The 23,404-nt window shown below is 36.9% G+C and overlaps 1 protein-coding gene across 2 annotated transcripts in view; it reads left to right on the forward strand.

Moving 5' to 3' along the window:
- The window catches only part of MDFIC (MyoD family inhibitor domain containing), a 96,945-nt gene that overhangs the window by 21,025 nt on the left and 52,516 nt on the right, over positions 1 to 23,404 (forward strand). The gene's annotated exons all lie outside the window — the stretch shown is intronic.

Here is a 23,404-nt window from a genome sequence, read left to right on the forward strand (position 1 = left end):
ATTGCATACAAAAGCTTTGATCTATTTTCATGTTATTCTTTGAATGCCCTGTAATACCATGTCTTTTGGGTGCTGATCAGAATGCTGAGTCCATGTGAGGTTCTGCTCTTGAGCTTCTGGAGTTTACGTTCTGGTCACTAAGTTCCCCTAGGTGTGTTCAAGATGAATTTGCCATACAATGAATCATTCAACATAGCAAACATGTACGTGGTAAAGATTGCTGCTAAGCCACACCTGGAAGAGCACAGGGAGTAAATCTTTTGATATTCCCCTTTAGAGTAACCAAAATACCATGTTTCCTTCTCAGTTTTTCAGAGTGGATAGAGGAGAATTTACTTCTGGGATCAAATGTTTATTTTATTTTTTAAAACTTATTTCTTTAGTTTAAGTAACTTCATACTATAGATCCTTTACAGTCTTCCACATTACACTTACTTTGAAACTTAGAACATTTATTTCCTCTCTAGAATGCCACTACCTGTCTCTAACTGAAAACTAAACAAAATAAATTAGAAAAAAAGAAGGAAGAGAGTCCAACTTAGGAGAAAATAACAACAATAAAAACACTATTGAAGGAAATTTCCAGGCTTCAAACAAAAGCTCTAAAAATGAGTATGTTTTAGGTTAATTTTAGGACCATTTTGGTTTTTATACACTTTGGTCTTGGAGAAGGGAGTAGGAAGGAAGGAAATGAGACTCGGAAATTAGTGAGGAGGAAGATTTATGTAGCTTTATCCAAAGAATAATATAAACATTATTTCAAGTAAACATTTATCTCAAAAACATATATTGATTAGCGTTTATCTAATATTGACTCTGCTATTGTGAAACACATGATTTTGTGGAATAACTGGCCTATTTTATCTCTGATTTCCTAGCAACCAGAGTTAGTGAGCACTAGAAGAAGTTCTAGAGACAACTTTACCTCTATCTGTTGGGAAGCAAAATGGTTTCCTCACTTTTTTTTCGGTAGTAACAATGTTAAGTGTGTGCTTCATTTAATTGGTTTATTTCCTTAATCTCTTTTCCTAGGGCCCACAATATGAAAATGTGAATAAGATTTCTTAGAACAACAACAACAACAAAAATACAAACACTATTAAATAAGAATATGGAGAGTCATGCTAATGTGTTAAATTTGTTTATATTATTTGATGAAGCTCATATTAGTCATAGAATCCATACCATTAAAAAGAATGAATTAAAATGATTTACTCTCTGGTTTCATTGGTTAAGTGGGTACCAATCAAATATATTGTAAATTGCATGAGTTTCTTTATTGAGATAATGATGTACCCTGTGCTATGGGACTTTGGAACATTAGGAAACAACTGTCTAGTTTCTTACTAATATTTACTGAAGGAATGAAGAGATACAGAAGTTTATACCCCCCTCTGAAAGGGCTGCTGGGGAAACTGACAGTTGAATGGATATACAAAAGATGCTGGCCAAAGATAGCAATGCTACTCCTGCCTGAAACATAAGCTGGCAAGCATTTCCAAATATTTGTGGGTGAAATCTGACTCTGAATTTTGATTATAAATTTCAAAAACTCAATTTTTGTTATTTTCCCAGTCACACTTTTCTAGACAAAGTCTACTTTGTTGGATCAACAGAAAAAATTTGATATCTGGATTTGCAGAAGTGGAACATTTTATATCATCTTTAAAACTGACTCAATTCTGGATAGCTTTTGAGAGTTTTGTATTGTGGTAGCTTCTGCTATTCCAACTCCTTTGATATTAAACTCTCAGAGCTGCCTGACTTTCCTTCTTTGGCCGTCCCCACAGAGTCATTGGCCATCTCTGTGTAATTTAATGTCTGTCTGTCTTAACTCTGAAGTTAGGAAGATGTGTATTTTCCTCTTGCTTAAGCATTTCGCACATTTTGGGGGCCCAAAAACTCTTTTGTAATAACAATAGGCCCTGGAAAAGGAGACTCTGGCTCAGAGCTTCATGGGAGGAGGGGAACATCTGTGTTGAGTCAGGCCCGGGCTGGCTCCCATTCCAGGAGTCCTGTGTGGCTCTCTGAGCACCGTGGAAGAAGCAGACAGCTGCTCTCACGGAATTGATGTTAGTGTTCCCACTGTAGCGCGAGTTTGGCTGAATAGAGGGATCATCAGAAAAATGAGGCTGGCTGGGGTATGGGAACATTTTCAAATGCACAACTCACTCTTTTTCCAAGCTTCCATGGGGCAGCTCAGCTGCATACGCAAGAAGTGAAGGAGACAGACGCGGTCGAATGTGACTTCTTTTTCTTTATTCTTGAAAGTGGTTAGTGAGGGCTTGGCAGCTCGTGTCTCTGTTGTGCCGGATGGCTGCTGCCTTCTTTGCCGGACACTTAGGGCATAATTTATAGGGGACTGTTAGCTGTCAGTGTAATGAGGCTGTTTTTACTTTTCTTTGCTGAGAATAACTGAGCTCTGGAAAGTCAGGGAGTGGCTGCTTTGGAAATTGTATTCTAATTAAAGGGTGTATTCTCAGGCCTCATAAGGGATATTCAAGCTGAGAATAATTTCCAAATTATTCTATGAACTTTAACCCTGACCTTAGCAGACTACCTGCGTGAGCTCATACTTGGTTCATGCTCTACACAGAAGTTTGTACTTAGTCTGCTTTCCCTGGTCCACCTAGAAAACATTGCAGGTGGAAGACCTGGGGTATTATGGTTTTTCAGGGTGTGGATTTCAAATTGGTTGCCCTTGAATTGCTAACATATTACAGAGAATACATTCTAGAAGTAATAAATAAAAAGAAGAAACTCATATGGAATCAAACATTTCGAATAAATAGGCCACACACAATCTGGTCAGAGAACGCACATTTTGGTTCTCTTTCTTATGAAATTTAAATTTAAAAAGACAATTCCAACCACTTAAATTTGCTTAGAAATTTCTAAATCAAATTAGTAAAGAATTAAAAACAATAGAGGTTTTATGAAAAAAAGTTTATAATTGGAAATTCTCTTTTTTTGTTTTATGACTTTTTATCCTTTTTACAGTTCAAAAGGCTTTTATACTCTTAGAACATATTTTGGTGTATAATTTAATTTCTGGAAGGTGGCTTAAATTTTGGAATTTATAAGCGCACCAACTAAGCCTTTGGCTTTTCCCTTCAGATTAGCCTATATGGTATTGTATATAATTTGAAGCTGTGCCTTGTTTTAATTGTCACTATTCCTCTGACTTTGTAAAATAAATGTTACAGTGAAGCGACACCATCAATTAATATTAATTTTTCTATTTAACCCGTAATATGCATAAACCGATAACAGGCAACAGGCAACATTTCATGTTTTAATTAGACAAGAAAAGGAACAGAAGCAACAGAAGCAACATTTTGATCTCAGTCTTTGGGGGGATTTCTAAGGTAGGAAGAAGTGTGTGTGTGTGTGTGTGTGTGTGTGTTACTGTGCTTACACTCAGGCATGGGTAATATTTTCCTTTAATTTAGGTCAAATTCTACTATTCTAATTATTTCCTATAGAGAGCTTACATTTTTCTTTGTTCCTCTTTATAAAGTGCCTCAGGTCTCTATCTCAGGTTTTTCTAGGTCTTTCTGAAAATTCTTATTACTTAACTTTATCCTTGGACATTGCTTTTACATAAACGTCTCCTAATTCTAAATGTCATTACTTAACTCCAGAAATTTTCCTTAGCTTCTCTTCTGAAATAAATTTCCCATTAAATGAAACTGTTTTGTTCAGCTAATTCTCTCCTTTGTGATTTTATAGAATTCCCATGATCTGAAGCAAAGTTAAAATGCTCTACTTAAATGGTAATCCCCCTTCTATTTAACCCATTTATTCATTTTGAAGAGTTTTTAGCTCTCATAATAGTAAGCACTTAATTGGCAGTAGAATGCAAGCTCTTCTCCAGCTCACACTTGCTCACCCTTATGGAACTGCTGTATCATGCCTTTTCACTCATCCTGCTACTTGAAACCTTTCTCTTGGCATCATCTGCAATTCCTCTCAACATCAACAGGCTCTGTTATTAGGAGCTCTATTATTTCTTTCCCTAGCCTTTGCCAACTTAATGCGGATCACCCCTTAACGCATACCATTTCATCACTTTAGGGAATGCCTCCTTTATGTAAAATACTGAAAGAAAAGCAGATACTCAGGTGTGCTATTTATATACTTAGAACATTTTTACTTTGTTGGTAAGGAAAGAGCATTGAGAGGTTTGTATTAAGTTTATTTCACAGCTCTCATTTGAAGGCACATTTCAGTAAGTGTTAATTTGGATTTCTTTAGAATTCACTTTATATGGAAAAGGCCATCAACCAGCCCCTAGATAACTATGACCTAGTTAAGACTGGAAGATATAGCTATCGTATTATGTTTCTTGGGTAATCTAGGAGGTTTTTCCCTAATATTTCATGCTCACTCATTTTTGGGAGCACATGTTGGAAGCAAATAATTCTGACTTTTGCCTTGCACCATGTCTTTTCCTCCTCCATTTGGCTCTCAGAAAAATTCTCTTTTTATTCAATATGTTGGACAAACAGTTGTGTGGCTGTAGTACACATGCTTTGATTATTGTTTTAGAGGAGGATCTTTATGGTCAGTTATTCCAAAATCAAACTAATCGTTTGGGTTCAAGATTGGGTGGATAATCCTAAGTCAGTTTTGATGGGCTCCTGTATTTATCTCATTGGTCAATGGCAGCCATTAGGCTGTATTCTAGAATGGAGGTCAAGTTACTTGACACACTTCTTCTCAAGCTGCATTATTCCATCCTCATCTGGCTTCTGCCCAGAAGCTGGGGAGAACCATTTCATTTTGAGCCGATTTTTGTTTTGAGTATTTAATGTTCTGGGCCTGAGAGGTCAATGGAAACTGACTTCTAGGAGTCAGACCGTGGCTGCATCATTACTGCTAATGCTGGGTCAGTTACCTAGGACACTCTGTGAGCTCTAACTTCTCATTTTTAAAAGGGAGGTGCTAACACTTTATGCCTAATTGTCATTTTGATGATTATACAAGAAAATGCCTATTGTATGCTTCTTTAGCATATAGCCAGATGAGTAAGCACACATTGAATTTGTTGGTTTTCATTATTATTATCCTTGAGCCCAACTATTAGTTCTAAGGCTTGTTTCGTTTTGTTTTTTTAAGTTCATCATGGCTGCATTGAGTTACATGTCCAGACAGGCTGGATCCAAAAGGTCATGTCTTTCTGAGACCCTTGATATTGTCTACAACAATAACCAGCACATTGATTGCTGCATGGTTTATGCTTAATAAATGCATGATGACTTAAGTGTATTGAATTAATGAGGGGGAGGGAAGAGATGCTTTACCTACCTTGCCTCTATTATTTCAGATGTTAAAGTCCTGAGATGAAGATTCTAAATCACTACAGTATTCCATTTATTCTTTCTAACTCCCTTCTTACTCCCAGGCTGCACATGGGGTATTCATGTCAAGTTTGAAGTATGTATAGGTGACTTTTATGATATTAAAGCAATCAAGTTCTGAATTTGACTATCGTTTACTGATAAGGCTACTTTGAAGAGTTTTCAGTGAAGTTCTTATGGTAGTGCTCTGTATAACATTCATTTTCTGAGGAGGGGAATAGGAATGACACTTTATTTATGGCCTTTTTCGCATCCAATGTTCCTTATTTTTCTTGCCTACCTGTAAGAAAAAAAATTCGAGACGACCTTAGTTCCCTCCCTGCCTTTTGCATCCCTCCCTCCAGCTTGGATGGACTTTCCTTCCATGCTTCCTTCTCTCCCTCCCATTCTTTTGTCCTCCTTTTCTTCCTCTTTTCTTTCTTTCCTCTTTTCTTCTTCTTTCTCATATTATTCTCTGCCTTTCTAACAGATGTGTGTAATCCTACTGCATATATAGATACTGTTCATGAGTATAAAGGTATATATAATGAAGTCCATTACTATTTAAAGATTGTAATTGGTAATAAATTCCTTCTCATATTTACCTCTAGTTCTCTGGATTTGTAAATTGGAATTTGCTCATGGATTTTAATGAGTTGTGAAATGACCAGTTATATTCAAACGAATTTGCAGAGTGTAAGAATAAAAAAGAGACTGCTTTACAACTTATGGAAGTAGATGTTTCTATGTATACTTCTCTGCGTTTTCCCCCAAACAAAGCTTCTTTTTGTGTTTTTCTAGATACTTTCCATTGTGCTTAAGTGATCAGATTTGTTTTCATGAAGATTGGATAAGAATATTTTTAAAGGGCTTTGTATACCATAAAGCACAATGTGTGCTGTTATTATTGTCTTATTATTATCATTAATATCATTATTCTAATTTATTACTTTACCTTTCACTCTTATTATATTCGATGACATTTGATTTGTAATCTGTATCCTACTTCTTTGGTTAAAGGTTTTTAATCTCTTCCTGTTATTCCTAAATTATTTGGGTCATTATTGGGGGAAATGAGATGGCATTAAAGTGTAAGTGGTGGACAAGGGCTCAGTGAGGAGGTAGATTTATTCCTCTCCTATTTGAGAGTGTTTCTGAGCCTCAGGAAGGAGCTGAGGCTTGGGAACTGGCTTAGAGATCATCCCAAAAATGCTAACCACTGAAGAAATAAATAACATTTAATGATCAAGACCACAAATGCTGTGGTCTAGATAATTTTAGTTCTCAAACCTCAAACTTCCTGCATCTGAACACTCTGTGAACTTACACATAAATTATGTTTTTGCAGATCATGTTATTATATTGAAATTTGTGAATTAGGAATTAAAGAGTAATTTTAAAAACAAAATTAAAGATTGATTACATGAAGACTGAATGCTTACAGTTTACCAGCTGAGTTATGTTGGAGATAACAGTGATGGGTGTGGGTTCTGCATTCAAAGTTTACAGTCTTGTGGGAGAGACAATTTATTGTGATATGATAATGTGTATTATGAGTGCTCCAGTGGGGAAGTGCAGGCTGTAGTAGGTTCTCATGGGATAACACAAACCCTAATGTGGGGAGGGGGCCAGAGAGAGCTTTCCAGTGGAAGTGTTGTCTGTGATACCTAAAGGGAGTCCACCAACTGAAGCCGTTCATGGGAGGGGCTGAAGCTGGGGTGTTGCAAGCCCAAAGCACAGCACACTTACAGTTCTAGAGGTAAGAGAGGACATGGCCATTTTGAGGGGAGCTGGGGAAGTTTTGTGTAAACTGGGATGTAAATGTTAGATGAGGCGTGGAGAGAGATGAGACAGAAACTGTTAAAGACTTAAGGGAAGATAGAAAGTATTGAAGGGAGTAGTGACCTAATCAACATTGTGTTTTAGTTTGGCTATATTTTAGGATGATGACTCTGGAAATAGTGAGAAAATAAATAGGAATGGGAAGGACTGAAGGCATTAAGAGATCAACTGGAAGACTGTTATGTAATGTCTCTGAGAAAGGAAGGTGTCTTGGACTGGGGTAATGACAGGTAGGATTACAAGGAGGAGATGGATTCAGCTTTCTATGGGATGTAGCCAGTAAGATATATAGGGTTAAAGGAATGACAGGTGCTGAGAATGAAGCCCAAGGTTTTAGTTTGGACAAGTGATAGTTGTGATGAAATGACAGTGGGGCAAGTGATTTGTGGATATTGTCCAAAGAGGGTGTGAAGTGATGAGCCACGGCTATAAAATGGGTAGGGAAGGAAATAAAGACAAGAAGGGCATCACAAATAAGTAAAAACATTAGAGGGGTTAATAGTCCATAAGTTTCCTGTTGTTTCAGAAATAAAACAGGTATAGATATAGTAAATGAATGGAAAACATGGGAAGAGAAGATGCAGTATGAGAATGAGAAATATGAATTTAAGATTTCTGAGTTGGAATAGTCTCAGGGGACGTAAAGGCTCAAGGTATAGTCATAAGGAGGATGGGTGACTGAAATAGTTTCTCCTAAACTAAAAGTGCTCTATTCAGAAAGGGCTGCATAAAAATTGCCATATATAACAGCTGGGGAAGAGGAGATGTAGAGATTTGTTTTAATCAAATATATCCAATAATAGGTAAAGCTGGGTTTTTAATCAATGTTTCTTGAATTTCAGATGCCTCATTGAACATTAAAGGGTCAGAAGGGGCCAGGTGCAGTGTCTCACACCTGTAATCCCAGCACTTCAGGAAGGCAAGGCATGAGGATTGCTTGATTTCAGGAGTTTGAGATAAGCCAGGGCAATGTAGTGAAACCCTGACTCCATAAAACAAAACAAACACAAAAAAGTAATTAGCCAGGCATGGTGGTGCCTGGCTGTAGTCCCAGTTACTTGGGAGGCTGAGGTGGGAAGATAGCTTGAGCCTAGGAGGTCGAGACTGCAGTGAACTGTGATTGCATCACTGCATTCCGGCATGGGTGACAGAGGGAGACCCTGTCTAAAAAAGAAAAAGAAAAGAAAGACAAATGGTTTAGGAAGAATAGCCAGTTGGTCTGGTCATCTCTGGTTCTTTGCTGCTTTGGCCTAAGGTCAGTTACCTGTTGGGGATGAATGGAATAGTAGTTTGATATTCTCTAAGGTGAGGTCCCTGAAATGAATGGAAAAAAAATTACAGATTTTTTGGAACCAGTCTTCATTAGTCTAGTAGATATACAAAATGATAATTTAAAAAAAGACATACGTCATTATGTGTGTGTGTGTGTATATATAGATACATATGTATATGAAGGAAAGATTAATATCAAATTATACATGTGTGTTTATTTTTTTTCTTAATGCAAGATATAGATCCATTTCCTCACAATAGTTACCTTTAGGGAGTTATATGAAGTTGAGTGAAAGCATATGGGTGAAGAGGACTCTCACTTAATATTCTGTATTCTCTTTTCTGTGTATTTTTTTCCCATGAAGTGAATTATTTTATTATGTTAAAATAAAAAGAAAATTATCACATGATATGGCAAAATATCAGGGTGGGCTACCACCTCTCTGAAGTAGCATTAGAGCTTAGTCACCTGTAGAAGATACTTCAGGTTATAGGTAGACCAGGACATTCAGCTTCCTTCAGGTTCTGTAGGAGACAGGACCAGCTACATGATTCGGAAAATGGAGGGCAGTGCAGAGTGAGAATGCAGGGTCTCTTGTTAAAACATTATTATGAATTTCAAGAGAACAACAGCAGAACATTAAGCCAGGCATGGGGGTCCTTCTAAGCACAGGGCTTTCCACAACTGCATAGTTTCGCACCCATGATGCTGGGCCTGGCTGCAAGCATTGAAGGAGTGGGACTCCATTTCTGGTCAACATAAAGTAATGTTCTATACCTATTTTTATGATTGTTTTATCAGTAAATTCCAAGAATTCAGGAAAGAAGGAGTTTTTCTGGGTTTGGGCAAATCAGTTGCTATTCTAGTCACAAAGATGAGAAACTTGTATAGCTATGTGAAACAATTGCCATGAGCAAGCTCCGGAAGGCAGTGGTTCTCAGCTCTTAGCTGGCCACAGCTAGCAGAAGGCAGGAAGACCTGCTTCCAGTTTTATCCAAGGCTCAGTACAGCATGTAGGGGTCTATCAGAATGAGAGGGGCTGGTGGAAATCCCTCTCTAGCAAGCTGAGAATCAGTACCTGATTTGCTATATATATTTTTTTTTTCAACTAGACTTTAAGGAGTTAGTGACAAATCCATGCTCCACAGTTTTCCACCAAAAGCTGGATTTTTTCCAGGTCCCTGAGTTCTGCAGCAAGATACACAAAAGTCAAGGGAAATCTCTTCTAAAACACACAGATGCTGTCTTAGAGGGTGAAAATTACATTAAAGTGAACCATAGAAGAGAGTGGGTGGAGAAATTTGTTCTGCTTTGGAACATTCTTTAATTAAGTATATTTTCCATGGTTCATGAGAACTTGTGAGAACTCCGATTAGAAAATTTAAGAAAAAAAAGATTCCCACCATCTCAAATTGTCATGAATAATTGATTCATGCCAGTGTGATCATAATAAGATCATACTTCCGATGCTGCCCATCATTCCCTGTCTTTATGAAAAAGATATTAATGTATCATTTATGTGTAGGCCTGTCTTTGCAGGTTATCTTGACGATATTCCTTCAGCATTGCAAAGGCGCTGTCATAATTACAAAGGAGACTGATAATGTAGGCAGCAGTGGCAACAACACCACACCCAATGAATGGTGTGATTATTAATAATTACCATTTTCTTCCTATTCTTTGTGAGTTGGGTTCTTATTATTACGCTTCTCCCATATTCAGTAGATTTTTAAGTCTTATCAAATGGTTTTGTGTAAAAATATTTACTACTGAACATGGAAGACTAAACCCATATTCTTACATATTTAAGTTTTCAGTATTTTAGCCAATTTATGATAGTTGATTTTTAGTGTAGCTTTACATTTTTTAAATAACAAGAACAAGTCATTCAGCATTTTTAATTCAAATACATGTAACTTGTTTTTTGATTTCTAAATAAAAGGTTGTCTTTTAAATTTATTAAATTTCAAATATTTTACCCCAATGAAATAAAAAAATATGTATATATAATAAAAATCTTTTTTAAAAAGAGGATTGGAATAATATTGATTTTTGCCATAAAGGCTACATGTGTTTGGACTAATTCAAAGCAGATTGAACAATTTCAGGCTACAAGAACTTCTGATTATTTGAACATTAAATTTGAAGCTAGTTACCAATCTGGGTCCTGGATAGTTGATATGAAGGGATGTTGATATTATATTAATTCCCAGGTGTCACAGAAAATCAAATAGCAGTACCTGAAATTAGTCAATCAGTCATTGTGTGAAACGGTGTTGAGTGTGATATGGCTGTGACTCTTTATGCCTTTTGCTCCACTTTCTAGCTATATGATCTCTACTACAGTTGTCCCTTCGGTATCCATGAAGGTTTGGTTCCAGGGCCCCTGAGCATACCCTAATATTCAGATGCTCAGATGCCTTATATAAAATGGCATGGTATTTGCATAGAACCTATGCATATCTTCTAATATATTTAAATTGTCTCTAGATTACTTATAATACCTAATACAATGTAAATGCTATGTAAATAGTTGTTATACTATATTGTCTAGGGAATAATTAAAGAAAAAAAGTTCGCACATGTTCCGGATAGTTACAACCACCTTTCTCCCCCTGCTGGATATTTTTGATTTGTGATTGACTGAATCCACTGATTTGGAACCCATAGACAGAGGGAGCTGATTTTAGTGTCTTATTTGCCCTTCTAGGTCAGGATTTCCCAGTCTCAGACTGATGTGGAGCTTCTTTTCATTTCTTTGAAATCACATTGATTCTTTAAGTCTAACAGCCGTACCTATTTCACTCATTCCACCCTACACAACATATTGATATACCTTGGACTTTTTTATTATGGAGATCCGCTCCATTCTAAGGTTTTGAAACCAGAAATTCACATTCTTATTTCTCCCTGTCCTTTTCCTTAATAATAATTGTGCCTAATCCGCTAATTACATTCTTTTCCTTTGTAGTATCTTATCCCCTTCTTGACTTCACCTGACTGTTTTCATGTTACTGGAATCTGCAAATGATCTTTCATGATATCCCTGAATTCCATAATCTTATGGCATTTCTGCCATGCTTATGCTGAAACTATGTTAACAGACCACTCATCGGTCAGTCTTCTCACTTCAGGTTCCAAGCCTGTGGGGCATAGAGGAAGAGTGTTATGTAATGGAAGGATTAATTATAGAATAAATATGTGTTCTCTAATCTCAATTGAAATGTCTCTGCTTCTCAGTTTTTAGTTGGTTTCCATTTTTGGTTCAGTATTGCCTTTTGATTTTATGACACTTACTGTTCTGTAAGGATTCAGATTATATTCTAGTCCTCTCATTACTGGGTCATTGTAGTTTATATTTAAGCACAGCTCCTGGTAGTCAAATCCAGTTCTGGTCTACATGCCTGATACCTTAAGCCATCTTGGTCTATGTCCTGGAAGAATTAGTAAATACTACTACAGTAGTGTTTTGAGACTGATAGGTCGTGTTTCCCATTTAGTGCAGTGGGCTCTTCTCAGTCCTTATTCTATCTGTAGCATTTGACAGGACATGTTTTCTGCTTGAAATTCCCTCCCTATCCTGCCACTCCCCTCACCACTTTCTGTCTCTATAGTTCATGCTGACTTCCTTTCAGTCTCTCAGATGCCACTGGGTTCCTTTCTGCCTCTGGTCTGTCTTTTGCATACCAGATCTTCCTTCAGGCTTGTCCCTTCAGAAAGGCCTTCCCAGACCCCCATCTACAATGGTTTTTCCTATTTCTCGCAACACTCTTTCCTGTTTAGCTGTTGCCACAATTCATAATTTATTTGTGCAATTCACATGTCTAATGTCTGCTGGCTCTAAGTTGTAGCCCAAGCAATCAGCATAATTCCAGGACCACAATAAACTTTCATTAAGCAAATTTGGATGATTGATTTTAAAAATTAAAATAAATTGATTTTTTTTCTCTACTACTGCCTTTCATGAACTTTTGCCATAGCCAAAATATGTTATTTGCACCTCTGTCCACTTGTCTAGTATTTTCCTTTTCCCAGGCTTCACTCGTGTTATCTGTCTCTCCACATCTCCTGCCCAACAAGCAAGGCCTGTGTGATTTCCGCCTCATCTGGGACTTGCAGTGTTTAACTGTATCTCTCCTAAAGGACTCATTAATTTCAAAATTGTAATACAGGTGTTTATGACCCTCTTCTCCATTACTGGACTGAGGACTCCTTAAGGGTAAGATTGGTGTCTTATTCAGCTCTGTAGCCCCCACATCCCTCAGCCCAGGGCCATGCACATAGTTTCCCCCAAATACATTTATGTTAATTGTTGAATAAATGAAAGTCTTTACCTTTTGACTACATTTAGCGTCTCTGTAGGAGACTGACAGCTTTCAATTAGTTAAGCTGTGGTAATTTGTCTAAAATGTGGATTGACTATCTTTGCTTCTCTTAAGGAGCTAATTTTCTCAGTCCACAGTTCATGCATATTAAAGGATGTTTTTATTAGTAATATTAACAATGTTATTACCATAGCTTTTTACAGTTAATGAAGTTTTTCATATATTGATCTAACCTGGCCTATCAGCAGCTCAAGCATATGGGATGAGTATCATTATTATTTATCTATGAGACTGAGCTCAGAAAAGTCAAGCAAGTGGCCTAGGGCCATGCAGCTAATATCTTGATTTTTCAGCATACACCCTTAACCCTAGAATGATTCTCAAATGGAGAGTGGGGGAGAGATAAGGGTAGGGTAGGGACTTTGTGATGTATATGGTCCTCTAGAGAGTGTTAGAATCATAAGAGAGGGGACAGTTTTTCAAAGTTATAACCTTATTCCAAGCTCCCAGTTCTAGTCCACTTTCCTAGTTGAAAATTACTGCTCTTTTACCACTAGTATTAATAAGACTGCATTCTGCCCTTGTGTTGGCAAGAGAAAAGTTGGAAAAATTGCAGTATACTATACTCCTTCAGAACTTCATCTTTGTTGTGCTAAATTCAAAACAGTTCTTGGGCTTAATACGTAAATATTATATATATATATACACACACACACGTATATGTACACACACATATATATATTTGACATCTTAGAAAAAAGGCTTTTTTATTCTTTAATACCATTTACTTATTGCCTCCTGGAGAACTTGGTCTCATTCCAACAGATAGGTAGAGAATCTTAGCATATGCCATTTTTAATGTGTGATAAATATGCATTTTCCTTCTGCAGCAAGGCAAAATCTTATCACTGAAGCTGATGATATGAGGTGGGGAAGGCATTATGATTCTATAGTCATATCCTTTTCTGTGAAATAATGGTTCTCAACTCTTTATCTTGGCTTAAAATACGTACCGATGTGCAGAACCCACCCCAGACCAATGAATTTAGAATCATTAGGGGTAGCGCTTGGGCATTTGTAAGCCCCCAGGTAATTCTTAAGTGCAGCACAGATTGAGTATTAAGGTTTTTGATTGAAAAGATTGCCCTAAAACAAAGCTTGTAAAATAAGTTGAATATTAGTCACTTATTTGAGTACTTAAAGACCTTGTTTCAGAAAGTGGTTTCTTACAGTTATGACTGACAGCCCACAGGAACTGATAGGTATGGCTCTCTGTTTGGGATAGTCCATGTATTGGCTCCTTGGCTTAACCCTTAGCTCTTTTGGGAAGTTGTTTTTTCAAGAGATGTCATCATTGTTCAGAATGTGTTTCTTACTTTTAGTTTTACGCTATAACACTTTTACCTAAGTTTTATAATATTACAAAAGAATGATTATAATTTGCACAGGTAGTCTTGCTAAATGGTACAGTGAAAGGACTTCAAAATCTTTCAGATGTAATCATAAGAAATTATTTGATTATCTTAGGATTCTTGAGATATTAAATCGAAATCAAGGTTTATGTTATATTTGAGTAAAGTTTTCAAGGATGAAAACTATTTTGCCTATTTTTTTCTGAAGAATTACAAACACCTGCTTCTTTCATCTTCCTTTGACACTCTGTTCCTGAATTGGAGTAAGCTGTGCTTTTTAGTTAAAAATTTCTGGAATAAGCAGCCTTCCAATCAAGTGTTTGTAGCTATATTGGAAATAATGTCTCCTTAACTATTATAGCTAGAGTTTGTTCTTGGTGTAAAGCAAAGTCTCTTATAATAGAGATACAGTTTACCTAAGAGTCATATTAATAAGTAAAAAAAATCAGCTTTTTGAATAATATATGAATTCATATGGTATCAGTGGTATCTAGGCATTTGGGACAATACATAATTAGTTTCAATTCCCTTTGAGAGGGAGATGTGGATGTTAAAATAAATTGCTGATGAAGCATATACTTGGGAGAACAGTGTGTTTCAAAACTGTGCAATATCAGCTTTTTCTTTCAATAGTATGGAAATATAGCATAAGACTAAGAAGATTTATTAGGGGCAGCTTTAAGCCATTCTTACTGTATAAAAGTTCATAGTTTGCTTATTTAGGAGTAGTTACCAAAACAAAGATAATAGCAAATATTTATAGGCCTGCTAGGGAAACATTGCATCTATACAACTTTTGGCACCATTATGGTCAATAAGCCAATAATAATTATTTGCTTGTGTAAGAATAATCTGTATCACAATATTTAAACATTCAATAGGGTTTGGTCATTTAATTATTAAAAGTTACTCTTTTATTAAGTGAGTCATGGACTTACTCCAGCAAAACTAGCACTCACAAAGTAGGAAAACTTATCATTGTGAAATAAATTTGTGCTGAGAAAGAGCAGAAGGAACACAGTTTGTAATAAGTTGATTTTATTAAAAAAGTGAAGAAACTGCTTCTGTGGAAGGAACTATTTAGCTACCAGGAATAAATATTATAAACTAAACTGTTCTTGCAGAGTAGAATTCTAATCACTCTCACGTTGAGGGAGTTCCTTCAATGGCTTTAGTGTTTCTGTGGAAACTAATTAGGATACAACATACACAGTCCATGTAGTATAAGACCATATGCAAGCGCAGTTTACCATATACTCTGGATTTTTTGGAGACACACAAACAAAATACACTCTCTTCTTATTTTTTGCATAATTCTGTGAAGTCTTTACTCTGAAATTGATGAAGGTTATCACTGTTACCTTAAATATGTTTAAAACTATTTTCCCGGCCGAGCGCAGTGGCTCACGCCTGTAATGCCAGCACTTTGGGAGGCAGAGGCAGGTGGATCACCTGAGGTCAGGAGTTCGAGACCAGCCTGGCCAACATGGTGAAACCCATCTCTACTAATAATACAAAAATTAGCCAGGCATGGTGGTGCACACCTGTAATCCCAGCTACTCGGGAGGCTGAAGCAGGAAAATTGCTTGAACCCAGGAGGCAGTGGTTGCAGTGAGCTGAGATCATGCCATGCGCTCCAGCCTGGGCGGCAAGGGTAAAACTCCATCTCAAGAAAACAACAACAACAACAACAAAATAACAAACAAACAAACAAACAAACAAATGATTTTCCCTAAAATATGCAGCCCATTACTTAGCTAAGGATTCACCACTCCTCATTTGTTATCTTCCTCAGGTGCTTATTTTGATAAACATTAGGTTCATGATCAGTTCCTTGTCCTCATTAAGCCTAGAGGAAATGAGGGGTTTGTTGTAGCACTCACTGGGAAGAAGTCTTCAATTTTGTTTGTTTGCGTTATGACATCTACAGTGTTAAAGTAAAAATATTTAAATGATACAGTTCACAGAGTACATACTTAATGTGCAAAAAGCACAAATGTGTGGGAGTGTTCATTTTCTGAATTTAGTTTTTCTTTTTACTAAAAATGAACAAACACAAGACCAACTATTACTTCTTGAGCCTAAAAAACAAAATTAGATAACTAAGCTCTCAGAGTCAGAATCTACAGCTCTGGCATGACTGAGTAGGTGTGATCATAGCCTGGTCAGTAATAATGACAGATTTTAGTGTCCATTTTAGTGTATGAAACACTAAATTACAGTGAATTGAAAAATGGGTGGTTTATAGTCCTAGAATAATATTTCTCAGAGAGCAAATAAGACATTAAATCATTTGGGGATGGTTTTATTCTTCCTTGTAATTGAAGGTGTAGTGTCATTTTCACATCTCTGTACATTAATACAAATGTGAAAATATTTATGAAAGTTTTCTTGGAAGACAGGCTCATTATCATGTTCATCTCCACTTTTGACATATCTGCATGATATTGTATTGGCATACAACATTAAAACCTAGTCTTTTGGAAAATGCCATAAAGAAGTTTCATTACTCAGATAACTGAATTTCAACTTAGAGAGTTTCCAGTTAGTCAGGCCTATTGCAGTCCACTCTAGTGTGCCTTGGGAAGTAACTGCTGAAATTTCACACACATAGTGATTATGTAGGAAGACTTTGGAATAAGTGGAGGCATCAGTGACTATAGATACAAACATAGAATGGTGCTTAAAAAAAATAATGGAAGATATACGTGTGTTAAGCTGATTATCTTGACTCCCACATTCTAAATAGACTAATAATTATAATAATAACGTGACTGGAGGAAAAGTGAAAATAAAAGAATGGTTAAAAGTGTACCTTTCTCATCAGCCACTTCCTATTTAATAGGAGTGAGGCACTTAGTTAGACATTGTAAAGGTGCAGGCAGCACATAACACCAGTGTACAGTGAAAGACTATGTGCACCTACAGAAGGTGAGGTGTGGAGCTCTGTGATTCGGATACTAATCCTCACTAAAACTCATTCACTGTGGGACACTGGGTGAGTCACTTTGTCTTTTAGCTTTAACTTTTGCACCTTTGAAATGTACTTGGAGAAAATCCCTTTCCTCATTACCTCATGGGGTTGGTGAAGGGTCAAATATGAAAATTGAAATGGAAATATTTTGTTAAGTCTCAAAGTATCTAGATGGATATGAGTTACACAGAGTGATGAGAATAACCAGCACTTGGTTAAAGGAAGAAGTACAGGGCCATTGTGAGTTATGCCATGGAAAGCATAGAACCTCTTCCTTACTGCATTTTCAGGCTGATCCAGAGATGCTAAGCAGAGAACCAGGGAGAAAAGTAGAGCTTGACCCCTGGATCCTCTCACTGATTATCCAAGAGTAAGTGGGAAAGAGTCCATCCAGTAGGTGTACCATGGCCTTTTTTTTAATATGGTCTTAAAAAACCCGGCAAACACATATCAAAAGGGATTTCTACATATGAGGAAATGAGCCACTGCACTGAATAGACCCCTTTTATTTAAAAATTAATTTTCTTTTAAATATAATGAAAGATCCCAATCAGAAAAATATGCACAAAAATATTATAACCACCAATGTCCCAGACACTCAGATTTAATAAGTGTTAACATTTTGCCAAGTTTTCTGGAGTTTTTTGTTTGCCTCTTAGGAAATAAAACATATTTTGTTCAACATGCAGATTCAATAGGTATATTCTATGATTTTTGAAATCCCACTTAAATGATAGTAAATTAGTAATACATTTTAAAAAGGTATACGTTTAAAGAGAGGCACAGACAAGGAAACAATAGTGGATCAAATATGTGAAGACATTTCTTCAAGGCGGCAAGTAGATGGAGAAATAATAACTAATTTTATGGTTCTGAAAATCTGGAACGTAAATGTCAATATGACACAAAACACAGTACTACCGCAAAAGGCTCAAGATTTGGAGGACCCAAGGCTCTTGGAAGATGGGATGAAATTTAGACTTGAGAAGAAGAGTGTGCAAGATTTAAAATATCAGGTTTCCTCTGCACGACCCCTGCCCACTCTGGGCACTAGGCATGGCAGAGCAAGCATGGGAGTGTCATACTAAACACAGGGTGCTCAGTGAAATTGACTACCTAGAGGACAAGACACAATCCTTTCCCCCCACAACACATGAACAGTCCTAACCTCTTTCTCTCTTGATCAATGATGGCAATGAGCCAGAGATTATGAATTAGAAAACGTCTTAGTTTTCATATTCTCTTTTATTCCCTAGTTCTTTAACTCGAAGCAAAGAAAGGAAGAGATTTAATCTACCTCCTCCTGGTTGCCATTGTCACTAGTAGCAGCCCTGAGCTCCTGACACCAGGCTGAAAGCAGAGGAGATTATGACACTAGTATAGTTAAGAATTGTTGGCTGTAGGTAGACAGAAAAGTGCTCAATCACTACTATTACTCCTTATATGAGTCCATTCTTACACTGCTATAAGAAAATCCCTGAACCTGGGTAATTTATAAAGAAAAGAGGTATAGTTGTCTCATACATATGCATGCTGTACAGAAAGCATAGCTGGGGAGACCTCAGAAAACTCACAATCATGGTGGAAGGTGAAGGGGAAGCAGGCACATCTTACATGGCTGGAGCATGAGGAGGACAGCAAAGGAGGAGGTGCTACACACTTTTAAACAAGAAGATCTCATGAGAACTCACTATCATGAGACTAGCAAGGGGGAAATTTGCCCCCATGATTCTATCACCTCCCATTAGACCCCCTCCTACAACATTGGAGATTGCAATTTGACATGAGATTTGGGTAGGGACACAAATCCAAACCATGTCACTCCTGCAGGTTAATTTCACTCTAACTGAATGTTTCGATTGAAGATATCATACCTTCCATCCTCTGTTACTTGTTTTTCTAGAAAAAGAAGAAAATTTTAATAATGATGTTGATAAATATTATTTAGACGACTTAGATTCTGAATTGCAAGGCATAATGAAGTGGGTCCTTACATTGATTCTTTCTAGATTTTTTTCTAGATATCATGTCATATACGCATTGTTTTTCTACATGTTGACAATAAATCAGGGATCTATACTCTTGTAATTTAAAGATAGGGAAGGTGATCAGAAATCAGTGTGTTCAACCTCTGTGTTTCTCAATGGACAAATTGAAGCAGAGAAGTAAGTAGTTTGCCCAAGAATACTCAGATAGTGGCAGAGCCGGAGCTATAACTTTTGAAAATGATCTTTGATAATCAATGAGAATATGTAGTAACCACTTGCAATTTGTAAACCATGATATGGGATTTGAAAGGCTATATTAATAGAAAGTAATTACTTGAAATTAATGGGAGTTTTTAAGTTCCCAGATATATAGACATTTAATTCACTGTCAAGTTGCCTATTTTGTTCTCCCATAAGGGTTTGCCTTTATGATAAAAACTGCCCTTGGTCATCATTCTAACCATCCATGTTCCCAGTATTAGAATTATAATTCTCCAGTGAAGTGCATAAAGCAGGAGACATAAGAATCTCTGGAGGAGGAGTCTGTTTTTTTTGAACCACACAGGATATTACTAAAGGATGTGCAGTGCTCAGATAAACTCTGTGGAGTTGGAAAAAGATTGAGAACTACTGCTAGAGAATTATGTGTTTTAACCAAGTAAAGGAACCAGATTTACAAAATTAGACAAAAATATGAAGTTAGATACAAATCAGAGTAATAGTGTCATTTCTAAAATCTGAGCAGATTCATAAGAATGGCAACATGATGCTCTCACAACTATTCATTTCGTTATTAAAGCGCATCAAATCATTCATACTATTCTTTCTAGCCTAAGAACAATTTTCATTCAATTTCAATATAAATAAGTTTGTATATTTCAGAGAAATGAATGTATGTGTTTTTTTCTTGGAAAGTAATTAAAGTATAAAATTTCTGTAAGTGTTTTCTAATATTCCAAATTGTGGTTGTATTTTACATTTATATACAGTCAATGGCCCCTTTATGTAACTTCAAAGAATCTTTTATTGGGAGTGTCTTAGTTTGCAGTAAATATTTAAGCCAATTTCTGGTCAGTTATACTGAGAGTGGTCTTATAAATGAATAATTTATGATGGTAATGGCTTATATGGTAAATAAGCACAATATTTGGGAGACTATTGCCGGGAATGGTTTATGGCAGTACATTCTGTGATTTTTCTAATATATTTGTTAATGTTTATAATTTGAATTAGGTATTAAATATACGTCCAGAGGACAGTGTGTGTATTCTCTAGCCACACTGGCTTTCCATCAGGTCAGCAAATGTGCTGAGCCTGGTTCGGCTTCAGGGCTTTGCAGGTGTTGTTAGTCTGGTGTGAGACTCTGTTACTCCTTGTCTTTGTGAGGGCCCTTCCCCTTCAGATCTTTGTTGAAATGCCATTCCTTGCTATCCAAACTAAAAAATTTCCCTTGATATTCTCTCTGCCAGTAGTACTTTTATACAGTTGCCATAATTTAAAATTGCGTATCTGTTATTTGTTTGTTTTTGAGGCAAGATGTGTCAGCCTGTCACCCAGGCTAGAGTGCAGTGGCACAATCAAAGCTCACTGCAGCCTCAACCTCCTGGGCTCCAGCTATCTGCCAGCCTCAGCCTCCCAAGTAGCTAAGAGTACAGGCACATGCCACCATGCCTGGATAATTTTATTGTTTTTGTAGAGATGGGGTCTTGTTATGTTGCCCAAGCTGGTCTTGAATTCATGGCCTTAACTGATCCCCCCGACTTGGCCTCCCAAAGTGCTGGGATTACAGGTGTGAGCCACTGTGCTGGGCTTTGTTTACTTAGATGTTTAGTGTATTTTTGTTTATCTTTATTTAACTCATCTTAGCACTGTGTCTGGTACTTTCTAGAAAAATGTCCAGTAAAAGAATGCATAGCATAAATAAAACATTATTTTATATATAATGGGTATTTCAACTTCCTGTTTTTCTTCAAGTGCTGAAATCTTTTTATTGTTCTATTTTTTTATTAGCTTCATGTATTATTCATGTTTTTGTCTACTGTTGAAATACAGAGTTATATTTTTCTAACTATTGATGAAATTAATGTGAGGTCTATGGTGATGAATACATTTGACATTGTCATTTTTCCAACTAATTTGAATTAGAAATAATAATTGGCCTTATGAATTATGTGCACAGGATGGTTTATAGGGGTTTGAAAGAGGCAGACACTTGCTACACGTTTTAAAAATCATCAGGGTTAAGTAGAAGAAGTGTTATATCAAGGAAGTACAGGGAAAGGCAATTGCATTATTTTTCTTAATTTGCTTTTCTAGGTAAGCAATATGTACTTATTAACATTTTATTTAAACAATTGAAATGGGGAGCTGCAGAAGAACATTATTGTTTCTTTCTGTTCTTCCTTGATGTCTCCCCCTCCCCTCCCCTGCCCTCCCCTCTCCTCCCCTCCCCTCCCCTTCCCTTCCCTTCCCTTCTTGACAGAATCTCACTCTGTCGCCCAGGCTGGAGTGCCATGGCACGATCTTGGCTCACTGCAACCTCCGCCTCCTGGGTTCAAGCGATTCTCCTGCCTCAGCCTCCTGAGTAGTTGGGATTACAGGCACCCGCCACCACGCCCAGCTAGTTTTTGTATTTTTAGTGGAAACAGGGTTTCCCCATATTGGCCAGGCTGGTCTTGAACTCGTGACCTCATGGTCAGCCTACCTCGGCCTCCCAAAATGCTGGGATTATAGACATGAGCCACCATGCCCGGCCCCTTGATGTCATTTTTCTAGGTGGTCACTGTTCTCAGTGCTGGATCAGAAGAATAGCACTGTATGTATGTGGGCTTCCATGTGTCATTTAATAAATGTTTGTTGAGTGACTATATGAATGAAGGAGTGGAATGTTTCTTGTTATGGAAAAGCATACAGTTTGGTGGAGAGGACAGATCTTTAAACAAATTTTGCTCTAGAGGCAGAGGAGGGAGCCACAAGGTTCCCAGGGGAACAATTTAGCAAAGGCAGATAGTAGATGACATTTCACCTAGGTGTTGATGTAAGAGTAAGAGGTAGTGAAGGGCATTCCAAGGAGAGGAGTAGTAGGTGCAAGGCCTAGAGGCATGAAAAGATTGTGGTAAGTTTGGGAATTAGAAGAAATTCAGTGTAGCTAGAGTGTGGAAAAATAAGAGAAAACAGTGGCATAGGAGTTTGGAGCAATACTGTGAAGGGTTTGGAAGAGGCTACTGAGTTGTGATTTTATCCTGGAGATAGGTACATACTGCAGCTTTCATCTAGGACATTTGTGTAAACAAGTTTTGTTTTTGGTTTTATTTTTTAGAAATGTATTTTTGGTAGTGAAATGGAAGATGGGCTGGAAGAGAAAATCCGGAGGCCCGGAGTTCAGGTTAGGAGACCAAGATAACCTAAATAAGAGATGATGAGGACTTAAACTGATGTCGACCAGGAAGACGGAGGGGAAAGGATGGATTATGGAACACAGTTGACATTTGAGAGATACTTGTGTGCAAGGCACACAGCAAAGGCTACTGATTCAGTTAGTGATAGGTGGTGGGGGATGAGCAGGGATGGGCCAGTTTTGTAATCTGGGAGAGTTTTCGAGATGTATTCCCTCTCTGACCTCTTTTAACTAGCACAGAGTCTTCTGGATATTATTAGGTGCACAATAAAAGTTTATTATATGAGAATAAGTAATATTTTCTTTATCTCTCATTTGGTTGTATCTTTCCCTACTTTTTTATTCCATTTCTTCTTACATTTCTCCCTTGTGTTCTGACACTATTTCTTAGTTTTGCCTTTGTTTTCCCCAGAAGAGTACTTTGGTTAAAATGTATCACTTACAAAATAGAATAACACACCGCCATACAGTGTTGCTTCAGGTTATAATTTTCCATATGTGTACAGTATGCCAAAAGGATGCTGTTTCTAGAGAGAATGTTAAAACTCACTTCTCTAGATTTCTTTAAAGTTACTTTAGTGTTTCACATATTTGCCAGATGTCATTGTCATTGAAGATAAGCATTGATTAAATTTCAGAATTTAATTAATGAAAGCAATCTTTTGAGCAAATTTAGAAAATAAATTTAGTTTTGGTAGGGTATATTATTTATTTTTTGTAGCGAAATTATTTCTTCATAATGTCAAAGATAATAGTCAGTGTTTTACATTATCAAAGTAAATTCCCAAAGGTAAAGAATGATTTGCGAGTGCCACTGGGCTTGGCTGTGCTGAAATTGTGAGCCTGTTGTT

Source organism: Nomascus leucogenys, chromosome 13, assembly GCF_006542625.1.
Source record: "Nomascus leucogenys isolate Asia chromosome 13, Asia_NLE_v1, whole genome shotgun sequence".
Lineage (NCBI taxonomy): Eukaryota > Metazoa > Chordata > Mammalia > Primates > Hylobatidae > Nomascus > Nomascus leucogenys.